Here is a 21648-nt window from a genome sequence, read left to right on the forward strand (position 1 = left end):
CATCGAGGTGCTAGGGCTATCGCACGGATGACCTCATTCAGTACTTGCCAAACTGTTATAAATGTGCTCAAAAGCATACAACTGGTAATGGGTGGGGGACAGTCTGCAAAATTAGAGTCTCCTGACTCTAAATTCGGGGCTCCTTCCATCCTGTCAGTTTGGGAGGCAGCAAAGTCTCCTCACTTGAGTAGTAAGACTTAAAAAGTTCACCAGCCGGCACTCTCTCTCTCTCCCTCTGTCACACACACACACACACACACACACACACACACACACACAGTCTCATAACGGTGACACCAAAGACAGGGTCCAAGGGCAGGACCACTCGATGTCTCAGATATGCATCATGCTGTTAAGATGTCTGAGATGTGCTTCCAAGTTCGCTGGGCCAGACTCTGGGGCTACAGATCAGCTATGACTTTTGATAATTTTTGAAGATAAGTGATTATTTACAGGGGTTCATTACACTACTCTTCCTACTTCTGCATCTTTGAAATTGTCCTTAAGAAGAGGTTTTTGGGGGTTTAGTCAGTTAAGCATCTGACTCTTGATCTCAGCTCAGGTCTTGATCTGAGTCGTGAGTTCAAACCCCACAGTGGGCTCCACACTGGGCATGGAGCCTGCTTTTAAAAAGAAGAAGAGAAGAAGAAGAAGAAGAAGAAGAAGAGAAGTGGAAGAAGAAGAGGAAGAAGGCTTTTTTAATAATGCATCATGCAAGTGGATCACTTCCCTCTCAATCTGTCACCTGGTAGGTTGTTTCATTTTAATGAACTCTCTGCTTTCCTCAGCACAGAAAGCCACACAATGGCCTGCTATCATGTTAAGAAAAAATATTCGGGCCAAAGTTTCTGCAGATTGTGAAATATTGCAATTATAATAGTAATAGCCTTCACTTACTGAGGGTTACCTGTATACCTGTCAATGTACTAGACCCTTTAGCTCTGTTTCATTTAATACTTACAATGGCCCAGGGAAGTAAGGGCTGTCCATGCTGCCCATTTTATAGAGAAGGAAACTGAAGTTCAATGAGCTTAATCTACTTTGTCCAGGTCTCTACCCATGATAAAGGATGAGCAAGAATTCAAATCCTTCATCACAAGAAAAAATTCTGTAACTATATATGGTGACAGATTATTTTTTCAAGATTTTTTTTTATTTATTTGTGAGAAAGAGAGAGAGAGAGAGCACATGCAGAGGGAGAAGCAGAGGGAGCAGGACAATCAGACTCCACGCCCAACAGAGAGCCTGATGTGGGGCTCCATCTCACAACCCAAAGATCATGACCTGAGCCAAAACCAAGAGTCGGGTGCTTAACCCACTGAGTCACCCAGGCGCCCCTTAACTAGATATATTGTGGCGATCATTTCACAATATACACAAATGTCAAATCACTAAGTTGTACACCTGAAACTAATATAATGTTGTATGTCAATTATGGCTCAGTAAAAACAAATCAAATCCTAAATTACTTAGGCTCTTAAATTTCTACTGCTCCCACAATATGTAATACTTCGGTACTTCAAGACTTTATACGTAATTGGGACTAAATCTGTAAGGGATTTTTGTTTGGTTTGGTTTGGGTTTTTTTTTTTTTTTAGATTTTATTTATTTGAGAGAGAGAGCACTAGAGGGGGCAGGGCAGAGAGCACTCCCACTGAGTGGGGAGCCTGGCACAGGGCTCTTTTGATCCCAGAACCCTGAGATCATGACCTGAGCTGAAGTCAGATGCTTAACCGACTGAGCCACCCAGGCACTCCTACGAAGTTTTTAAATGATCATATTCTTTAAAATGTGACCCAATCATTTTAACCTTAGGATTCTATCCTATGGAAACTAGCTTGGAATATAGACAGAGATGTATTTGCAAATATGTTAATCACAGCATCAATTACCCTAGGGCATATTAGAAGTGGTTGGGCTATGCCTTATCCCAGAAGCCTTCTCAATGCTTGTTTTGGCTGCTTGCCCTTCCTCTGTGCTCCCACAGCACCCTGTACCAGTCCTTTTTCCCCAGTCTCCTCCACTGGACCGCAAGTTTCTTTAAAGCTGAGCTCTTCTCACACATCTTTGGTTCAGCGTGTGCACTCAAATATGTGAGGACTAAATTAGTAAATGACCATGGAGCTGCTTATTTGATACCTACAGAAACTGTTCAAGTTGTTGGAAGTCACGAGAGCAGGACTGGAACCCAAGGTCACACGCAGGGCCTATCCCCTCCACCTTGGACTTTAAACTTTTTCTCAAATGAAAAATTACATAAAAATAGCTAGAGTTCAGGGCACCTTGGTGGCTCAGTTGGTTAAGCATTGGACTCTTGGTTTCAGCTCAGGTCATGATCTCAGGGTCTTGAGAGGGAGCTCTGTGTAGGGCTCCGGGATAGGCCTGGAGTCTGCTTAAGAGTCTCTCGCACCCTCTTCCTCTGCCCCTCCACCCTCATGTGTGCATGGTCGCGCTCTCTCTCTCTCTCTCTCTTAAAAATAAAAAATAAAAAAATAAAAAAATGGCTGGAGTTTGAATGGTTGACACAGTTTGGGCTAGGGGGAGGATGCTGGAGGCTCCTTCCTCTACAGGCCCTTGCTGCAATATCACTGAAGTGATCAGATCTCATGGGCCACGTGACCTCAGGCATGCTGAGCCGCTGATATGGGTGATGAATGAAAGATGCAGCCGTAATACTGACGTAAACCATGACATGTTTATCTGAGGGTCAAACAAGAAAGGCAAGAGATAACTGCACATACACCAGGATTTCAACCATTTAGAGAAAACAAATCCATTTTAAAAAATTTTTTACAAAGCGGGGGATGGGGCACCTGGGTGACTCAGTGGGTTAAGCCTCTGCCTTCGGCTCAGGTCATGATCCCAGAGTCCTGGGATCGAGCCCTGCATTGGGCTCTCTGCTCAGCAAGGAGTCTGCTTCCTCCTCTCTCTCTGCCTGCCTCTCTGCCTACCTGTGATCTCTGTCTGTCAAATAAATAAATAAAATATTTTTTTAAAAAAAGGGGGGAACTGCCAAATGTTAACAGTGGTTACCTTTGAATGATGAAATCTTTTTCTGTTTCTCTACACTTTTTTGTACTTTCCAAATTATCCTCAATGAGCATACTTGATTTTTATAATCGGAACAATAAATAAAATTTAAATCACCAAATGGATTTGGAAGGGTACCCTGAACTCTACCCTAGTAATGACTTTGAAACTGCATTGCTTACTACATTATTGTTACAGATAAGACTATAAAAAGTCCATCTATTGGAACCAGAATGCCATCATGTCATTTCAGTATACATGCATACAAGCAAGAAAAAGGTGTTTTTCCCCAATTCAATATTTACTGAACAAATTACTGATACCGGGTCTAAGCAAATTCTCCATATTCCAATGTTTTAGATTAGTGTGAATTTCATCAGTGAACTATTCCTGTCATTTTTTAATGCAACCACATCCTCACAACAGTAGAGAGCTACATTCTCTTTGAAGCCTTCCCTCTTCCACAGGCTCATTTACTCCCTGCTCTTAATTTGACTCATGAAGAAAAGGGGAACCCTCCACCCCATGCAGGTTAATACTGAGATAAATTAAATCTATTTTCTGTGGGTTTCTGAGGACAATTTCCAAAGGGAGATCCAAATGTGTTCTGAGCAAGGGTGATAGGGCGAACAATGGATCTGCTTCCCTGTAACTCCAGGTCAGCCTGGGACCGCACCCCGAGCCTGCCTGTCCTCAGTGAATATGAGAGGAACAAATGGAATCACTTCAGACTGCACAACTTGGGTATGAACGTTATGGTTTTGCATTTTATTTGTTTCTTGCTAGGTTTATTTACGTTAGAATCACACGTACTTCACAACTACCCAAGGCCCCCTTTACAAGTTGGCAGACATTCACACCTCTTTGCTAACTGAAGAGGGTCTCCTAGTTTGAGCAGAGGGCTTACTCTCTGGGGTTACTGTCCCACCAACACTCTCTACCACTTAAAAAGCTGGTGAGCACCCAAGCCTGCCAAGAAGTCTGAGCATGTCACATGACTTGATACCCAAAACAAATCCAGGAGACACATACCCATCCTTCCCCTCACACTATACAATCATATCCTCAAGGAACACAGGAAAGAAGGGTTGACTCCAACCCACTCCTCTGATTCCAAGGCCTAAGCCTCTTCCATCCCACTAGTACAGCCTGTGCAGAGACTGGGCAGGAAGGACTTTCACTCTACAAGGGAGGAAACTGCCGCCCAGGAAGGTAAGCAGCACAAAAAGCTAAGTGAGGTCTCTGTCTTCTGGCTTCTTGCTGCCTTTTGCTTTATGAGATACTCAGAGCAGCTCCCTACTGGACAAGCAAGCAAGAGACAGGGGAACAGGGAGGAGGTCAGAACAAGGGGAAAGGAAACCATTCAGTAAACACTAAAGAAAACTGATCCCTGATGATGACTGTAATACTCCTTACCATAGCGATCACTGGGATCCACGGCTTTGTTTAATAACCAACACTTATTTAAGTCCTTAAGGAATTCATTCTCTGACTTAAAGGGTGTTGTTATAACAACCATCATAACTTTGACTTTACTCTGGGGTATCAACAACAGCCCTTTTACACAAAAAGAGACACTAAAAGCAGACATCTGACTGCGTGTCCTGGAGCACGAGATTTCTCCTCTCTGGGCATCAGTTTTCACATTTGGAAAAGAAAAGGGTCTGACTGGGGGATTTCCGAAGTTCCTTATAAGGTGAGCATCCTGATAAGAAAACTACACTCCAGTAGTCTAGAACCCCTAAGAAAAGAAACAAGTGTAGCCAGGAGATAACAGGGACGGGACAAAACAGCACATTCACTTTGGGGAAACCTGGACCTGAAGTGTTTTTTTGGTTTTCCAACTTTTCCTCTGCCAAATACAAAAATAGGCAGCTACTTCCGAGGAACTCTCAAAAAGAATTTAATTAAATAAAATCAATGAAAACAATGCTTTGTTCTCCCACAAGTGGCTCAGGAGTAGCCCGTTTAGAGACACTTTCTTCCCTGCGGGGCTGATGTCAACAGCCCAATGCTTAGGCCCAAACAAAGGCCTCCTGGCACAGGGATGAGAGGCAAAACATCTAAGCCTCCACAGTTGGCCTTATTCCAATCTGAGGGAAAAGGGGCAATGAGGAGAGAGAAATAACTAAGCTTAGGAAAAGGCTAGGAGAAGAGTCAAGGATTACTAAATCTATCTTTTCTCAAATGAATAAAGAACTCTTGAAAGGGATAATGGAAGGGTACAGCTTTCAATCTGAATTACTTTCTTTGTTTAACTCTGTTGTGCCTATGGCTGCCGACTTTTACACCAACCCCAGAATCCTGGTTTTGCCTCTGGTTCCTGGCAAGGCCTGGGGGCAGTGTGGGAGTGGGGAGGCCCCTCCTCAAGTGCTCTCTCTTTCCGATTTCACTTGGTTCCAACTCGGACAAGTGGCTGCACCTTTCAGGCCTCCGTTTCCTGCTTGTAAAATAAGAGGATTCACTAGATGCCCTTCTGGATCCTCAGGAGCTGTGGTTTAGGGCTGAAAGCCCTCCAGTTCTCCCCAGGAACAGGTTTCATTGCCGCGGGTGCTGGCAGCATGATGGCTCAGCGGCACACTCTGAGGGCAGCGCCTCCATTCCCGCGTACACCAACCACCCACTCTCACAACCTGAGGGGCTTGCTTCTGCCCCCACACCATCACCTGTGGGGCCAATCCACCCTCCCACCCACGTCACCACTGCCGGAACAGGTCTGATTAACTAGAATCTGCCAAGCTGAGCAAGGCATATGAAAGCAAAGAAAAGGCAAAACAAACGAGAGTGCTCTCCTATCTGGCCTCAGAATTTCTCCCAAACTGATAGGACTTAAGATACGACCGTCCCTCCTCAGAACAAGAGGCCTCCGCTAGACTTGCTTGTAAAAACATGTAACAAGCCCCAAGCCAAAAGGGGCCAGCGACAACCCGGGTCGGCTAGACGCAAGAGAAGGACCTACAAGGCACAGTGCAAGCAAAAGGCCAAGAAGACCGAGACCGCGCCGGGCGCTGTTTAAATTGGACCGTTCTTTCTGCAGGCTGGGGAGGCGCTCGCGATCTCCCGGCAGGGGCGGTCGCCAGAGTGCAGGGACAATGGTGCGCTAGGCACAGGCTTTTTGGGGAGGGGAACCCACGGACCCTTCATTCAGCCCGGGTCTTTAAGACGTGCAGTGGAAGTGAGGGGCTGTCCTGGTCCCATCAAGTAGCGCACCACGACCGGGGACAGGCTCTTGGCCTGGGGTAAGCTTTCTGTAACTGCTTTCGTGTTTCGTTTCCCCCTTCTGCAGCCTGGCAGTTTGGTGCGACGGCCAAGAGGTACCTTTTCAACGTCTCTATCGTCCTCCTCCGGCCAGGGGCGCCCCGAGCGCCGCTCCCTCCCCGGCGGCTGGAGACAATGGCCCGGTGCCGCAGGGCGGCCCTTCCAGGGCCCGCAAGGCGCGGGGATCCCGAGGCAGAGCGCACGTGCGTTTGTTTTGGTACCTGAGCCCCCACCCCCGCCGCAGGCCTCAGTTTCCCGGTCTGCAGATCCGGCCGTGGGGACGCAGGACCCCGGAGTCCGCCAGGCGTCCCACACCTTACCGACCGTGCGGGGAAGAAAGCGGGGCTCCCGGGGGGCGAGCGCACGTGGGTTTGTTGTGGGTCCGCAGGCTCGCGGAGCCCAGGGGGAAACCAGGGCGGTCCCTGGGCCAGGACCAACGCGCAGACAGACACCCCGGCCCAAACGGTGACCCGCCCGCGAGCGAGAAGGCTGAGGCGGCGCCGGCCACCGGCTCCGCGCGCCCCGCCGCCCCGCCGCCCCGCCACCCCGCCGCCCCGCGCCCCTCCCGCGCCCCTCCGCCCGGGCCCCCGGCAGCGCCGCCGCCCTGAGCACCCCTACTCACTCGCTGCGCGCTCGGCCGCGGGGGCTGCGGCTGCTCCGCCCGCTCCGCGCCCTCGCCGGCCGGCAGCCGCTCCCTTTGTTAGCGCCGGGCAGTGCCCCAGGCGTCTTCCCCAGCCCGGCCCTGCCCCGCACTCCCCTCCCCCAGGTGCCGCCCGACTCCGCTCCCTGCCGCCGCAGGGGAGCCCGGCCGCTGGGAGCCCGGCGCCAGATCCCGGCAGGAGGGTCCGCCAGGGACAGTGGGGGACCCGGGCTGAAGGGTGGAGGGGACGGCGAAGGAGGGGAGAAGAGCGCGGCAGAGGGGCGGGGGAAGCGACGGTCTCCGTTATGCAAATAGTCGGGCCGACGGGGTGGGTCCCCAGTCACACGGCAACCCAAGCCCCCTGGCGTGGCTCTCCCGGGGGTCGCTAGTAAGCGGGTCTTCGGATGAGGGGTGCCGGGTGAGCGCACCGCGGGATGCTGGGACCCAGCCTCCAGCTGAGGAGGCCGGACGGAGGAACAGAGGGAGGGGCGACGCGGCTGGGCCGGGGTCCCCAAATCCTGGCTCACCTCCCCAGTCCGCAGGTCCCAGAGGGTTAAGCCGACACTCTCTCGGGCTTTTCAAGCGGGAACTATAAATCCTAGCTCTGCTACCACTGGCTGCGTGACCCTGAGGAAGTCAATTAACCTCTCTGAACTATTCTTATGTAGAATATGAAAATACATAATCTCCTTCACGGGGTTTGACAAGAACCTCCCAATGGCGGGCGGGGCGCGCACTAAGTGCTTTCAAGCCCCGCAAATACAAAAGGGGAGTGTGGGCCTGAGCTCTCTGCAGGCTGGGGGTGGTGGATGGGGGGGTGAGGGTGGGGCGGGAGGGGTGCGGGAGGCCTGAGGGGGTTGGTGTAGGAGCGAGGCTCCTTCCATTCACCGAGGCTGATCTGGGACTTCTATGGGGAGGCGAGAGAAAACCGCAGGTTAAGCAAGAAACACAGCTGTATACTTGGGATACAGGCCCCAAGGACCACTTGGACTGAAAACCATCCTACAGGAGGGCCAGAAGCAGCCTTGGACTGCCACCCCAGTCCCCAAAGACAAGATGTGACCGCCAATAGCAATAATCATCTCCCGAATGTATTTTGACCACCCACTTGGCACCAGGCTCCGTGCTTAGAGGGAATGGCAGAGTGGAAGGTAGTCTGGGTCCTCTGGGGACACAATGGGGAGAAACACAACCAGTGCTTGAAGCCCAGACACAGAACCCTGTCTCCAAATTGAGGTGACCACTCCCTACCACCCACTTGAGAAAGGAGAGATCACATCCTCATCTCAACTCCATCACCCTTCTTCCAAATACTGCTTCCTCCCTTCCCAGATCCTGGACCCCTCCTGCTACACCTCGGGCCCTTCCCAACTCCTGAAGGAGCATTACTGCTCAGTTCAAAGAGCTCGAGTTGGCTGGGGGGCCAAGCAGAGTGAATTCAAACCTCTCTGACCAACTAGCAGTGTATTGGTTTGAGTTCCTCAACCTCTATGAGTTTCTTTGACCCTCTTTCCTCTTCTGTATGGTGGAGATATTAATGACAGTGTTGTTTTCAGGATTATGTGAAACAATCTCTATGAAGCCCTTAGCTTAGTATCTGGCATATAGAAGGTGCTTGTAACAGTAAAATGTATGCGTGAAAAGAGTGGAAGCAGACAATTTCGTAAGACTGTTTCTGGGACAGTGCCATATTGAAGATTTCAGACTTTATTCTTGGAAAATTGGAAACTCTTAAAAGACTTTATGCAGGGGCATGGCACGCCTCCTTGTGTTTGATACTCATTTTTCTGACAGCTTACTGGAAAATGGATGGCAGGAGCAGAGACTGTGAGCATAGAGCATAGAGACCAGCTTGCAAGCTGCCATCCATGGAGATATAATAGGAACTGAGGCAATGACAGCAGGAATGAAAAAGAGACATGCAAATAATACCTATCATTTGGGGACCAAAAGTGCTTTGCCTTATTCTATTGTCTCTCCTGGTCATAAGATGGCCTTAGCCCCACTATATAGAGGAGAAAGTTGAAATCACCAAGAAAAATGGAAGAGCAAGAATTTGAGCCCTCTTCCACATTAATGGAAAGCCTTAATCATTTCCTCCCTCCGAATCACTTTTGTGTCAACACTACTTAGGAACCAAGAACAAGGGGACTCAGTCAAAAGAGCATGGGACTCTTGATCTGGGAGTGATGAGTTCAAGCCCCATGAGTATAGAGCATAGAGATTACTAAAAATAAATAAGTAAACTTAAAAAACACAAAAATGAAGAACAAGAAACAGAGGAGAGGCTTTTCTAGAAGGTACACCAGTCTCCATTCCACAGTACTCTTTATAAGGAGAAATACAGCCAAATTTTGGAGAAAACAAAGGAAGAGGCTCACTCTGGATTCCTACAGGCCCCTGATGACCAGAGATGATAAGAAAAGCCCAAGAAGTTTCTGGGGCTGAGGCAGATGAGTGGGCAGGTAGAAGATGTCCAGGGTGAGAACAGCTGTGGAGCCCTTCCCTTTGGGGGCTCCTCCCTCCAGGTTGCAGTTGGGGCTTTCTGACCTGTAAGTGAGAGACAGGAGGCCTGTCCTCCCCAGCCTGTTGAGGAGGCTTCCCCATACATTGCCTCTGGGTCCCCTGCCTTGACAGCCTATTTTTCTTTGAAGTACAGATATCTAATTTCCCTCTGGACACTATCTCCAGCACCCTACCCCTCATGAACTCGGTGTCTTTCTCGTCATCATTTTAGGCAGTTTACTGGCTAATATAAATAATGCGCTACTTTGTAATGTCCATTTACAACAATCCACGCACAGAATCAGAGGTAGTGTTATTACACAGTCTTGTAGGGAATAAAGAGAGCACAGGCCATCCTTTCATCCCACTCTAGATGTTCTTCCTCATCCCACTCTAGATGTTCACATAGAACCTTCGACAGCCCCCAAGGTTCTTCTCTGCACACCTTCAGCACCCATTGTCCAATGTAAGAGTGGGCTCAGGGTTAACGGAACAGCCCTAGGCTCTGTCTGCACCCCCTAACTTGGGCCTCACTGCTCTCACCTTCAAGGATAAAGATACCTATACACAGCTAAGTCTATGGAACCCAAGTCAGAAAATAAAAATAGAATCACAGCTTCTCTAGAACAACACTAGGGGGCAGACGTTGGACACCAGAGACAGGCCTCATGGGAGGACCACAGCCACAGGACAGGGAACTGGCTGGCTGGACCATGCCTAGTACAGCAAGGAGTACAGCCCCAAGACCTCAGAGTGCAATATGGGTATAGTGTGAGCAGGCATGGTGGGAGAAATGGACATACAGTGAGGGCACAAGTGTCATTTGACTGACTGCGCTTTGCCCAATCAACTTCAGTGTCTAGTCCTGTCCTAGGAGACACAAGGAGAAACCAAGTCTTAATTCTCAAATCGTTTATGTTTTAGCCAAGTATCTTTGGTTCATAATAGTAATAATTGCCATGTACAGAACATCTCTGGTGCGCAAGGCAATCTATGTGCATGTTCTCTTTTAATTCTCACTTGGAGGAGGGGTTATCATTGTAGAACCCTGGTGTACCTAAGTCCTCTTAGACTACTCCTCCTGTTCTTGACTTAAGGCCAATCTTAGCATGATATTAATGTACAGGAGGCAAGGAGATGGCTACAATCTCATTCCAAGACCATGAAAAAGCGAGAGATCTTTCCTGCAGGTTTCTTAAGGAGACAAAATGGGGTCACATCAAACATCAAGATGCAAGGCTTCCTAGATATCTGCTTACAACATCCCTTTCTCTGATGTTCTACTTCTGACCTCACCTTCTCGCATTTCTCCACCTGCCTCCTCAGCCTCCCTTACCCTCCCGTGATGCTCCTCCAGCTCCTTCCCCCCTCCCAAGTCCTTCCCTCTAGAGGTCTCCCTGAACTTGAACTAGCCTCTCTCCATGACAACAAAAGGTGTGAGAAAAGAGTGGGCAGCTGCAGAAATAAATAAATAAAGACGATGCACATGAATATAGATCTTTATGAATGGCTTACATATACATTACTCCACTTGAGCCCTTTGCAGACTCACAAAAGCCTGTGAGGTGTGTATGGCTCCTTGTTATCCCCATTTACAGATGAGAAAACTGAGGCTCAGAGGTAAAGCAAGTTGCCTAAAGTCCATCAGTGAGTATTGAGCCGTGCCCTGAAACCAAGGCCTCTTTCCTTCCTACCACCTATGGCCCAGGACTGCAAAAGCCTAGAAGGGAGCATCAGACTGTCAGTAACACTTCACAGGCGGCAGTCCGCTTGAACTGCCGCCCTGGAGCCCCAGGGCAGGACTCAGAAGCTAGGCCCAGGAAATAACATTCACTAGCAATGGAAGGAAGTGCAGAGGCAAAAAGGCTCAGAAATCAAAGATGCTTATAATAAATTCCCTCAAAAAGATCCAGGAAATTGGCTTCTCTCAAGGGACTTCTATCAGTAACCAAAGTGGAAGCTGCCTCTTGTGTATTTATTACCTGAGGATGGCCTTCAGAAGGATATGGTAATGGTCAGGCTTTGTGCAAGAGCCTGTGTGAGGCAGTGAAAGGTCTCTGAAATTAACAAATGTTTTGGCGGGAAAAGAATCATTATCTGATGGCTGTTGGTGATGTCTCCCAAACCTGCCTCTGTAGGGTCTCATGTTTTTAAGAAGCTATTGTTAATTGTTGTTTTCTAAATTTACAGATCAAGTTTGCTTTAGGAAATTTAGAAAAATCAGAGAGTTCTAAAAAAGCAAGGGGGAAATATTGTCAGCCCATCAGCCACAGGCAGAATTAACCTTTTGGCCTATTTTCTTCTATTTATTTGCTATATATTTTTCTGCAAATTCCCATGGTTGAGATCATCATCTATATAAGTGATATCCAGGTTTTCCCCCCCACGGAGACTAAAACACAAGCATTTCCTATATGTATGTCATAATAAATTTATTCATTCACATCAGCCCTTATTAGATGCAAAGCAAACATTCTTAGTCAAGTTGCTAGTGGTGTATTGTACAATTTGTTGGCTGTACAAGAGACCATTTAGGGACTAAGAGTACTTACTGGAGTCAGGCTGCCTGGGTTTGAATCCTGATTCTGCCACATCCTAGTTGTGTGACCTCAAACAAGTTAATTAGCCACTCTGTCTCCATCTCCCAAACTATAAAATGAGGATAGTAGTATCTACATCGCAAAGTGTTCTAAAGACAAAATGAGTTAATTACATGAAAAGAGCTTAGAATACTAGATGTCATGGTAAGCACTAAGTAGTAGCTATTAGCAATATATGGTGTATGTGGTTGCATCATAAATTATCAACTGTTCTCCTACAGGTAGACATTAAAGTTGCTTTCGATTCTTCCACTATCATAAATAGCCCTATAAACCATTGACTGCACGCATCAGGGGAGGAAAGGTAGATTGAGACTCTGCTGTGAAAACATCTGAGTGCCAAGATAAGGTATTAAGAATTAAGAAATTCAGGATAAATGACCCAGGAGAAAAACTCACCTTGGAAGGAGACATCCAATCAACTTGAAGAGATGACATTTAATTCTATGTGGCAGACATTTGTTGAGCTCTGTGGGCCAGAATGGGTCTAGGCCAAGTCAGGAAGCACCGAAAGGAACAGGAGACACCAAGACGAACAAGAGATAGGCCGATCTCTCCAAGACCTTCAGCCAGTTACAAAAATGTCACAGCTGCTATGTCCAGGACTAAACTTCCACCGTGACGTATTTCTACATTATCACCTATGTGGACAGGGATTACAAAATGCCTCATTCCAAATGACCAATACAGCAGAAAGTACAAACTCAGCCAGTCCTCCCTTCATGCCCTCATTGAGAAGGCTGGATCAAGAATGCCTTTTTCTTGGGGCTCCTGTGTGCTCAGTCGGTTAAGCATCTGCCTTCAGCTCAGGTCATGATCCCAGCGTCCTGGGATCAAACCCCACATTGGGCTCTCTGCTCAGTGGGGAGCCTGCATCTTCCTCTACCCCTCACCCCACTCATGTACTCTCTCTCTCTCTCATTCTCACTCTCTCTCAAATAAATAAAATCTTTTTTAAAAATGCCTGTTTCTCGGAAGTGTTGTGACCCCCAGAGATGGCATTCATGAAGCTTTTCATATAGTGTCTGGTACATGGAAAAGGCTCAAAAAACAAATAACTGAGAGTTACTGAACACTTGCCAAGTGTCAGGCACTATGTAAAGTACTTTCCAAACATTCCATCATGGAACACTTGCAGCCACCCGTTAGGTCGAGAGGATCGATTTTATTGTCCATACTTCATAGTTGAGGAAACAAAGTAATGACTTCTCCAGGGTCACACAAGGAGTCAGCAGTGAAGCTGGATTCTTAACCAAGGCATCTGATGAATTACAGCAAGCTGACAGCCAGGGTTGAATTCTGGTGGGGTAGACATTCAAAGGATCATGTCCTTGCTCACTGGGCTTCACCAGCTTCTATCCAAAGAACTGACGTTTCATGAGACAAGGTACACAACACAGAGTGTCCTGGTCTCTGAGTCAGCAGGCCTGAATTCTACCCCCGGCATTCGCAATTCAGATTGCAGAAATCAGATCAAGTACTTCCCCTTTGCTCGTCTGTGAAATGAGGCCACTTGGACAAATTAGTTGTTTCCCAACCAAATGGATCTTTTAAATCACACGCAGAAATCATTTAAAATATAAATTCTGTTATCCCCCCAACATTTCAGTGGTTCGGGGGTCAGAGCTTGGGTATCTGTAATTGTTAGCATGGTCCCTAGGCAGTGTTGACGATGGCAGGATTGGCAGATGAGTCTAAACGGTTCACCTAAGGCTCTTTCTAACTTGTCCCAGGGAAGTTCCTCCAACAGGATAAAAAGCCACCAGTTGTACTCCATACCCAGAGGAGCCCTCTCACCCAGCATCACCCTGAGTGAGGGACCCTCTGCCAAGGCTTCAGACATGGCTGCGGCCTCAGCCACGTTCTTGGTGACCATCATCACCAATAATTAATGGGCCACCAACAGCTGGACAATACTCTTTGGAAAGAGCCACATTTCCCCATCACTGGCATAGCTCCTAAAGGTCAAATGTCTCCCAGAAAGCTGCATGAGCTTTCCAGCCCCTCCTCACGTAGGGTACAACACAAAACCGTCGGTGGCTTCCTGGGAGAAACCTGAGAGGACAGTGGCAGCTTCATCCTGCCGGAAGTCAGTGCGGGCATTGGAGATTTTAATTCATCCATAACCAGTTCTGCTAAGGTCCAAGTGTGTCCACAATCAGATAGGCATTTGAGGAGCACTGACAAAGCTCAGGGCAGGAAGTAGCCTCCAAACAATGCCACATGACCCATTACAGCCTTCCTTTGCTGATAACATAGAGAGCTCAACTGTCAAGTTCAATTAGCAAGCAGGTGGTCTATAATGAGAATAACAGCCTGTACCTCTCAACTAAAATGGCTCAGAGCACGGCAGAGTCATGACCTGATGTCTTCAGAGTAACTCCATCCAGAAGTGAGGGACACCAGAGCAGGCCCACTGAGGCCGAAGATTTATATGTGTCCCTGAGGGTTTGGAAGAGGGAGAGTGCAGGCACCTGTGTTAAATATATACCATTGTAGTTAAAGGGTTGGGTCAAATCAGCTTGCGGTCCTAGCAAATGAGCTGTAATCTCAGGGAGCAAGGATTCCTTCTGTCACCCCTCTTTGGCCAGTTCCTCCGTGAGGCCTTTCTCAAACTCACAGAAAAGATGGAGAGTAGGAGACTCACTTCCTGGCCCAAAATAGAAGCACACTTCCTAAGTCCACATTCAGAGGGAACTAACTATATGGGAGAGATTTTTATTTGTAGAATCTGGGCCTCAGTTGATGGCTGGGTTAAGAAGGAAGGGGCACAGTGCAGATGCTTGATTTTAATCTACCCCCTTTAAAATGTGTTCCTCACTTAATGGGTCCCAAGGTGCTTGACTATACATCTTTCGGTTGATCTCTATTTTGCAGGTAAATCAACTGAGGCCTAGAGACTCAATGGCCCGGCAAAGATTACCTAGCTAATAAGTGGCAAAATCTGGACTAGAGCCTATATCTTCTGACTGTTAGAGATGCTAATAAGGGGCCACAGGGCAGCTCAGAAAGTATAGAGAGAACCGGAGACTTGAAAAGCAGAAACTGCTGTGGGCCTGCCTCCCATAAGGAGACCCCTGAGAGGAATCAGGCCCTGCTCATTACTTTCTGTCTCCTCAGAATGGTCAGGGATCATTAGGCTGGTTTTCAGCCTGTCTTTTCAAAGGGCTAAGAAAAACATAGAAGGTGATAAATGGAGCTGGTAGAGAACGGCCAGAAGCCTGGTGAAATGTTATTGTTTCTGCTGGGAAGAAGGAAGTCACTCATCTGAGATAGCTTCATGTGAGCCTAGACCCCTGATGGTACATTTCCTTCACCAGAGCATTTTTGAGGGGGCCTTACTGCTTCAGAGATCTGATGAGTTAGAAATCCTAATTCTCAGTTATTGATTACTGAGGTGAAATGGAGCATGTCAAGATTAGGATCGGGATATTCCAGAAAGATCTGAGAGATAATGACTTCCTCAAATGACTGCCCAGACAACTGCACTGTGCCGTCCTTAATCCTCACAAAGACCCGGGTGTGTGCGTCATTACCAGCATTTACAAAAGAGATAACCGAGGCTTAAGGGGTTTCAATAATTGGCCAAAGGCCACGTGCCTTGTAACTGGCAGAGCTGGGGATTGAACCAACACGTGCAAGACTTCAAAGCCACTCTTTAACCATCGTGCTCATCATCAGTTTTTCCTTGGAGATGAGGTAATGTGAGGCTGGCCTGACTCCCCTCCTCATTATCCCTGCCGCTAGCGCTGGATTGGACTTCAGTTCTCTGAAATGTCCCCTTTGTCTCATTCTGCATGCATGAACGCAGCCCCTCCTCTAAAGTCCAACTCAACCCTGAACATCTGCAGGAAGGCTTGAGTCCAAAACCATTTCTTCCTTCTCGAAAGTCTTAGAAACAATTGCGGAATTTCCCAGGACTGTATTATTTTTTCATTCTTTAAATAAATCCCTCAGTGAGGTTGGGTTTTTTAAATACACTTTCAAATAAATACGCATTAGATATTACATAGAAACATTGTTTTATATAAATTAATCCACAAATAGGACAAAAATTTCCTTTATCAAATTCAGAGACGTGAATTGATTCAGTTCAGGATCTTCTAAGCCATTCCCCAGATTTGGGCCCAGAATCATAGAAGTATGGAAGTGGGGGTCCCCCCTGGCTTTATCCATGGCCAGGAAACAGACTTGCTCCTCTTAATTGATATTTTCCTCTCTGAGCCCCTCCAAGGTCTCTAATAAAATTCCAGAAAGGCCGTGCCTCTGAGGTGTCCTCTCCAGGAACCAGACTCGTTCCTTAAATAACAAATGAGACAGGAGCTATCTGTGTGGTAGTGGCGTTTCAGCGGGCTTCAGGGTCAAGCAAAGCGGGATGTGACCCCTGCATTGCTTTTCACTAGCCACGTGGCTTTGGGAAAGACCCTTAACCCCTCTGAGACTATGAAGTGGGAGCACTATAGCATTTGAAGGATCACAGTAAGGATCAGCAATGATACTATTATGTGCATCCAATAGGTACTCAAAAGATGATAGCTAAGACGATTATGAGATGTGGCCCCAATCAAAAGGAGGCAAACAACTCACTTCCCCGGGACCAAGTCAGAAAAAAACATAAATGCTTTTGGTCTTGCCTAAAATGCCTCCTTCTTCTCTTCCTTCTTCCTTCTTCTCCCTTTAAAAATTAAACATTGTAACCGCAATTACCTACTGTTTGTGTCCTTCCGAAATTCACATGTTGTAAACCTAATACCCCAAGGGATAGTGTTTGGAAATGGGCCTTTGGGAGGTGATGAGGTCCTAAGGCTAACTAACACCTTCAGGAATGGGACTCGTGCCCTTATAAAATCTGCCTGAGGAAGCTACCTTGCCCCTTTCCACCTCACGAGGACACAGCAAAAAAGATGACAATCTGTCAGTCAGGAAGCCTGCCCTTGCTAGACACTGAGGCTGCTGGTGTTTTAACTGTGAACCACTCAGCCTCTAGAACAGTGACAAATATACTTCTGTTCTTTATAAGCCACCCAGCCTCTGGTGTCACTGGAAGTGGGGGTCCCTCCTAGCCTCTGGTTATAACAGCCTGAACAGATTAGGAAGCCTACTTTATGAAATAGACTGCTTTTTAGCTTCTAAAAGAGTGTTGCTCGTATCTGTCCTATTGAAAAAGAAGCAAGATGGAGACAGCGTTGTCACGTTTAACCCTCAGATAATAGGCCTTGGACTGGATCCGAGAGCCAGAGGCCAAAGGAAGGTCTTGTACTGGTGACTGCTCCTCACCATCTGAGAAGAAACTAAGGTAATACTGGAGGTTTTACTGCATTCGTTGAATGTCAAAGATTATCTCCTTTCCTTCATGAGGAAAAGAGTGCCAGACTGGTAGAGAATCCTCTCCTGTGTCGCCCAGGGACAGAGCCCAAAGCAAAATCCGATTTATTTCACCCTCCCTGCCATCAGTTTAAAGGCATTACTGAGTAGTCCTTGCACACTATCTCTTAGGAGTGCAAGGCAGCAGGGGCCAAGGCCCCAGCCCTGCAGGAGGTCACAGGTGGGAGAAGCAAGAGGCACAGCCATGATGGAACAGCTCAAGACTTTTACGATCCAGAGCGAAGTGCGGCAAACACCATAGTACAAGAAGTATCCTTGTTTTGTTCACTCCTCTGTCCCCAGTCCTTAGAATCGTTATAGGGGCTGGAATTGAATCCCAGGGCACCCAAGAAATAGCTGAGCAATCTTGGGCAAGTGACTTAACCTCTCTGTGCTTCAATTTTCCCATAGTAAAGCATGCATAGTACTATAAAGATGAAATGAGAGAATCCATGGAAAGTACTTTAAAAGTGCCAACCCAGAGTAAATACTCAAAGGACATTAACCATAACTATTATTCTAAGTAATTACATTATTAGAGAAGAAATTAGTATTTGATGAGGATGTATATACATATATATGCATACTTGATATGCTATCAAATTATATTTGGTGAATAAAGGAGTGAATGATGGAATGAAATGAATGAATGCAATTGGAATCAGAGAAAGAAGGGATTTTTGCAGGCTGAAGTGCTCAGAGAGGGTGTCCTAGTGGAGGCCAGACCTGAGCCAGGCATTTAAGAAAGTGAAGGATCTGAGCAAGAAGAAACAGAAAGAAAAGAAAAACATTTACACTTCTAGAAGATCTCTTAAACAAAGACTCAACATCTAAAGGTGTTTATTAAAGTGTTATATTTTTCTGTAAAATACTGGAAATAACCTAAATAGCTACTGAGGAAATCAAATACAATTTGATGAATCTGTAAAATATATTACTTTTGTAAGGGCCTATTTAGCCAAAGCAGTTCCATCCTGACCCTGCCCACCCCCCCCCCACCTCTTCAGGGAATTTACTTAAAAACAAGTCCCTGAAACTAGTCCCAGGTAACAAAGCCCAAATACAAGGGTGGGTCAGGCCAGGTGGAGGTATTCAATCAGTGGGGGTGCATACTGTCTCCTAGCTACCAAGGAGTATGGGCCCCGCCCTTTGGGCGCCAATTCTGACCAAGGTGATAGGCTAGTTCAATTATCTACTATAGGGTAAACTGTAATTCAATTGGTCACTTATGTGTGACCTAGCAGGACTGTGCAGCTATCTCTGTGTTACAATCTCATTGGTCACCTGTGTGTGGCCAGGCCCAACCACATGTCCTTTGCCCTTAAAAGCTAGTCTGTAAAGAAGAGAAAGGTCGCCCTCTCTGTAAGGGACGGCCCCGACCGGTCTGTTTGACGGTTGGTTTGATTTTTGATGCTTGGCGCAAAATAAAGCTTTGCTTGACCTTCACTTTGTATCAGTCTCGCTCCTTTGACCATGGACCCATTATTGGGGAACCCAACACTTTTAAACCATTAAAATGACATTTTCAAACAATAGTGGATAACAAGTATGTTCAGATTATAAGAGTCAAAAAAAACCACCACACATTATATATAATTTCAAATAAGTAAAAATACCATTTGCATATGAAAAGAAAGGAAATCATCAAAATATTGAAGGAAGGAATATGGATAATTTTGTTTCTTTAAATATTTCCTAGTTTTTTAAACTGTCTCCAGTGGGTGTGCACTATTTTAGTAATTGTGTTTGGTTTTAGTTGTGGTAAAATACAAAATTTGCCATTTTAGCCATTTTTACACGTCCAGTTCAATTAACAATATTTTTTGGAGTCTTGTATTTTTCTTGGGTGAGCAAGATTCCCAGGCCTGGACTTTGCTCACACTGCCATCCTGTCAGAGTGGACCCCCAGATGCTGAGCGGAAACATGGCCACAGCTCATGCCCGAACACCCCAACCAATGCTGTTGCCCTGGAAAACACCATTATGCTTTTGGAGCATGTAACTGCCTGCTGAGGGTTGGCACTTTGGCCCTCCCGTGTGGAGAATTATTCCTCCCTGAAGTCAGGGTGTTAACAGGCTTGTCATGTCTGGACAATGAGCGGCCTCCCCCGTCCCCAGGCCTCTTCGTTTTATCTCTGATACTGCTCCACACAAATGCAACTTTCCGCCATTTCCTCCAGTGCTCACACAAATGGGACAGCAAGTGCAGAAGGGCGGTGGGGAGTTTCCTCGTCAGGCTCCAGAATCCCAAAAAGTTCCCCTGTGCCTCCTGGAAAGTATACAAAGTGAGGATGTAGAACCTCTTCACCTACTTCTGAAGGCTTGGCCTCGTGCTGCAGCTTGCATAATGAATCACCTCATGAGTTAGAACACCTTGTGAAATAGAAGTCTGGCCAGAGGGAAGAGCTACCTGGCCTCAGGCCTGTGTGTCTGCTACGTGCCCATGTCTAAGGGGAAAATGCTCATCTTGAGGTCACTCCTCAGTTTCCCTACAATTCCACCACTTCTTATAATCGTTCTCTTCCTCTTCTGTTTTATGAGTCTAATTCATTTATTCAATGATCATTATTTACTTCTTCCATATACCAAGGACTATGTTAGGGATGAGATACTGCCACCAAAGATAACGGCAATAATCTTCACTGCCAAGCCCTGTGCTGAAAAGCTGTACCTGCACTATCCCATCTAACCCTTAAAACAACTCCACAAAGCAGGGACTGTACCCCCATTTCACAGATTACAGGACTCAAACTCAGGGAGAATTAGACACTTGCACAGAAGCACTTCCGGGTAAAGGTGGTAAAATAACTCTAAAAATTAGAACATTTCTCTTTCCCAATATTTAACACACACACACACACACACACACACACACACACACACACTCACACCAAAAAAAAAAAAAACCCCACCAGCAAAAGTAAAAACAACAAAACAGCAAATGAAATTATCAGTAATTTCTACTAACACACACCTACCAGACCATGCTGTCCCACAGATAATAGCTATACACTCTGAATAAAATATGAATAACAACAACCTAAAGGCACAAGAGAAGCAAACAGAATCTGGAGGGGAGTCAAGTGTTAGAAGAATGTCATGGCAAGGGGTGGGTTACCTATTTTTGTAGTTTTCAGCCTGCAAAAAGGCTGAAGTCAGCACCATGTGGGGTGGCTAAAACTTAAATTTTAAAAAGTCTACAGTCCTTCTGTCCTAAAGAACCAGAGGACAGAATATGCTAGAAAGCAAGAAGAAAGGGGAAATAGGGGAAAGGAATGATCCAAAGAGAGAGAGCCCCAAATTCTGTATGTAAACAGTGACCAAGTTTCTGTCAGACCCCAAACCAATCAAGCATAAGACAGACTCAAAGTAACCAAGCCAAAGACAGGGGAGATGAGCTGAGTTGAGTTGTACCCCAAAGGACAGCTTTGACATTTTGATCTACCTAAGTTTATTTGCTTCTTAAACAAAAAAAAAATCAACTCTCTCAGAGAACTACAAAAGGACATAGAATCTCTATAACATCAAATTCCTAATGCCTAAGACAGAATTCAAAACGAGTCAACATACAAAGAACCAGGGACTATAACTCAGGCTGAAAAGACAATCAACTGATACCAACCTCACTGTGATCCAGATGTTGCAGTTAGATAAGGATTGCCAGGCAGCTGTTAAATTATGTTCAGTGGGAGATAGTCCAAGACGGCGAAGGAGTTGACCTGAATTTTGTCTGGTCCCAGGAATTCTGCTAGATAGCTACCAAATCATTCTGAACACCTGCAAATTCAACTGGAGATCTAAGAAATAATAGCTGCGACTCTACAAATAGGAAATTGACCACTTTCTGTAAGAATGACAAGACAGGAAAACTCATCTCGAAAAAGAGAACAAGAAGGAAGTACTGACTGCCAGGGACATAACAGGTATAGATATAAGTAAGAGTCAGAATTAGAGTTCAGAATAATAATTACAAAGGTACTAGCTGGTCTCAAAAAAAGCATAGAAGACACTAGAGAAAATTAAAGACCTGGAGAAATTAAAGAACTAAAATCTACTCAAGATGAAATTTAAAAAGCTATTAATGAGGTACAGTAAGAAGTGGAGGCTCTTACTGCTAGGATGAATGAGGCAGAAGAGAGAATTAGTGATATAGAAGACCAAATGATGGAGAATAAAGAGCTGAGCAAAAGAGAGATAAACAACTATTGGATCACAACAGGAGAATTCGAGAGATAAGTGACACCATAAAGT

The 21648-nt window shown here is 46.2% G+C and overlaps 1 protein-coding gene across 3 annotated transcripts in view; it reads right to left on the reverse strand.

Annotated features, from left to right (window-relative positions):
- The window catches only part of LOC111148556 (ST6 beta-galactoside alpha-2,6-sialyltransferase 1), a 117554-nt gene extending 110398 nt beyond the window's left edge, over window positions 1-7156 (reverse strand). For 2 of the 3 annotated variants that reach the window (XM_022505235.1, XM_022505219.1), the window contains exon 1: window positions 6911-7155. The gene's annotated coding sequence lies outside the window, so the exon portion shown is untranslated. Of the gene's footprint in view, window positions 1-6910 lie in introns of all 3 variants that reach the window. The other variant, XM_022505261.1, reaches the window with a different exon arrangement.
- Window positions 7157-21648: the final 14492 nt, after the last annotated feature.

Source organism: Enhydra lutris, unplaced genomic scaffold (assembly GCF_002288905.1).
Source record: "Enhydra lutris kenyoni isolate GAN:26980312 unplaced genomic scaffold, ASM228890v2 scaffoldscaffold2, whole genome shotgun sequence".
NCBI classification, from domain to species: domain Eukaryota; kingdom Metazoa; phylum Chordata; class Mammalia; order Carnivora; family Mustelidae; genus Enhydra; species Enhydra lutris.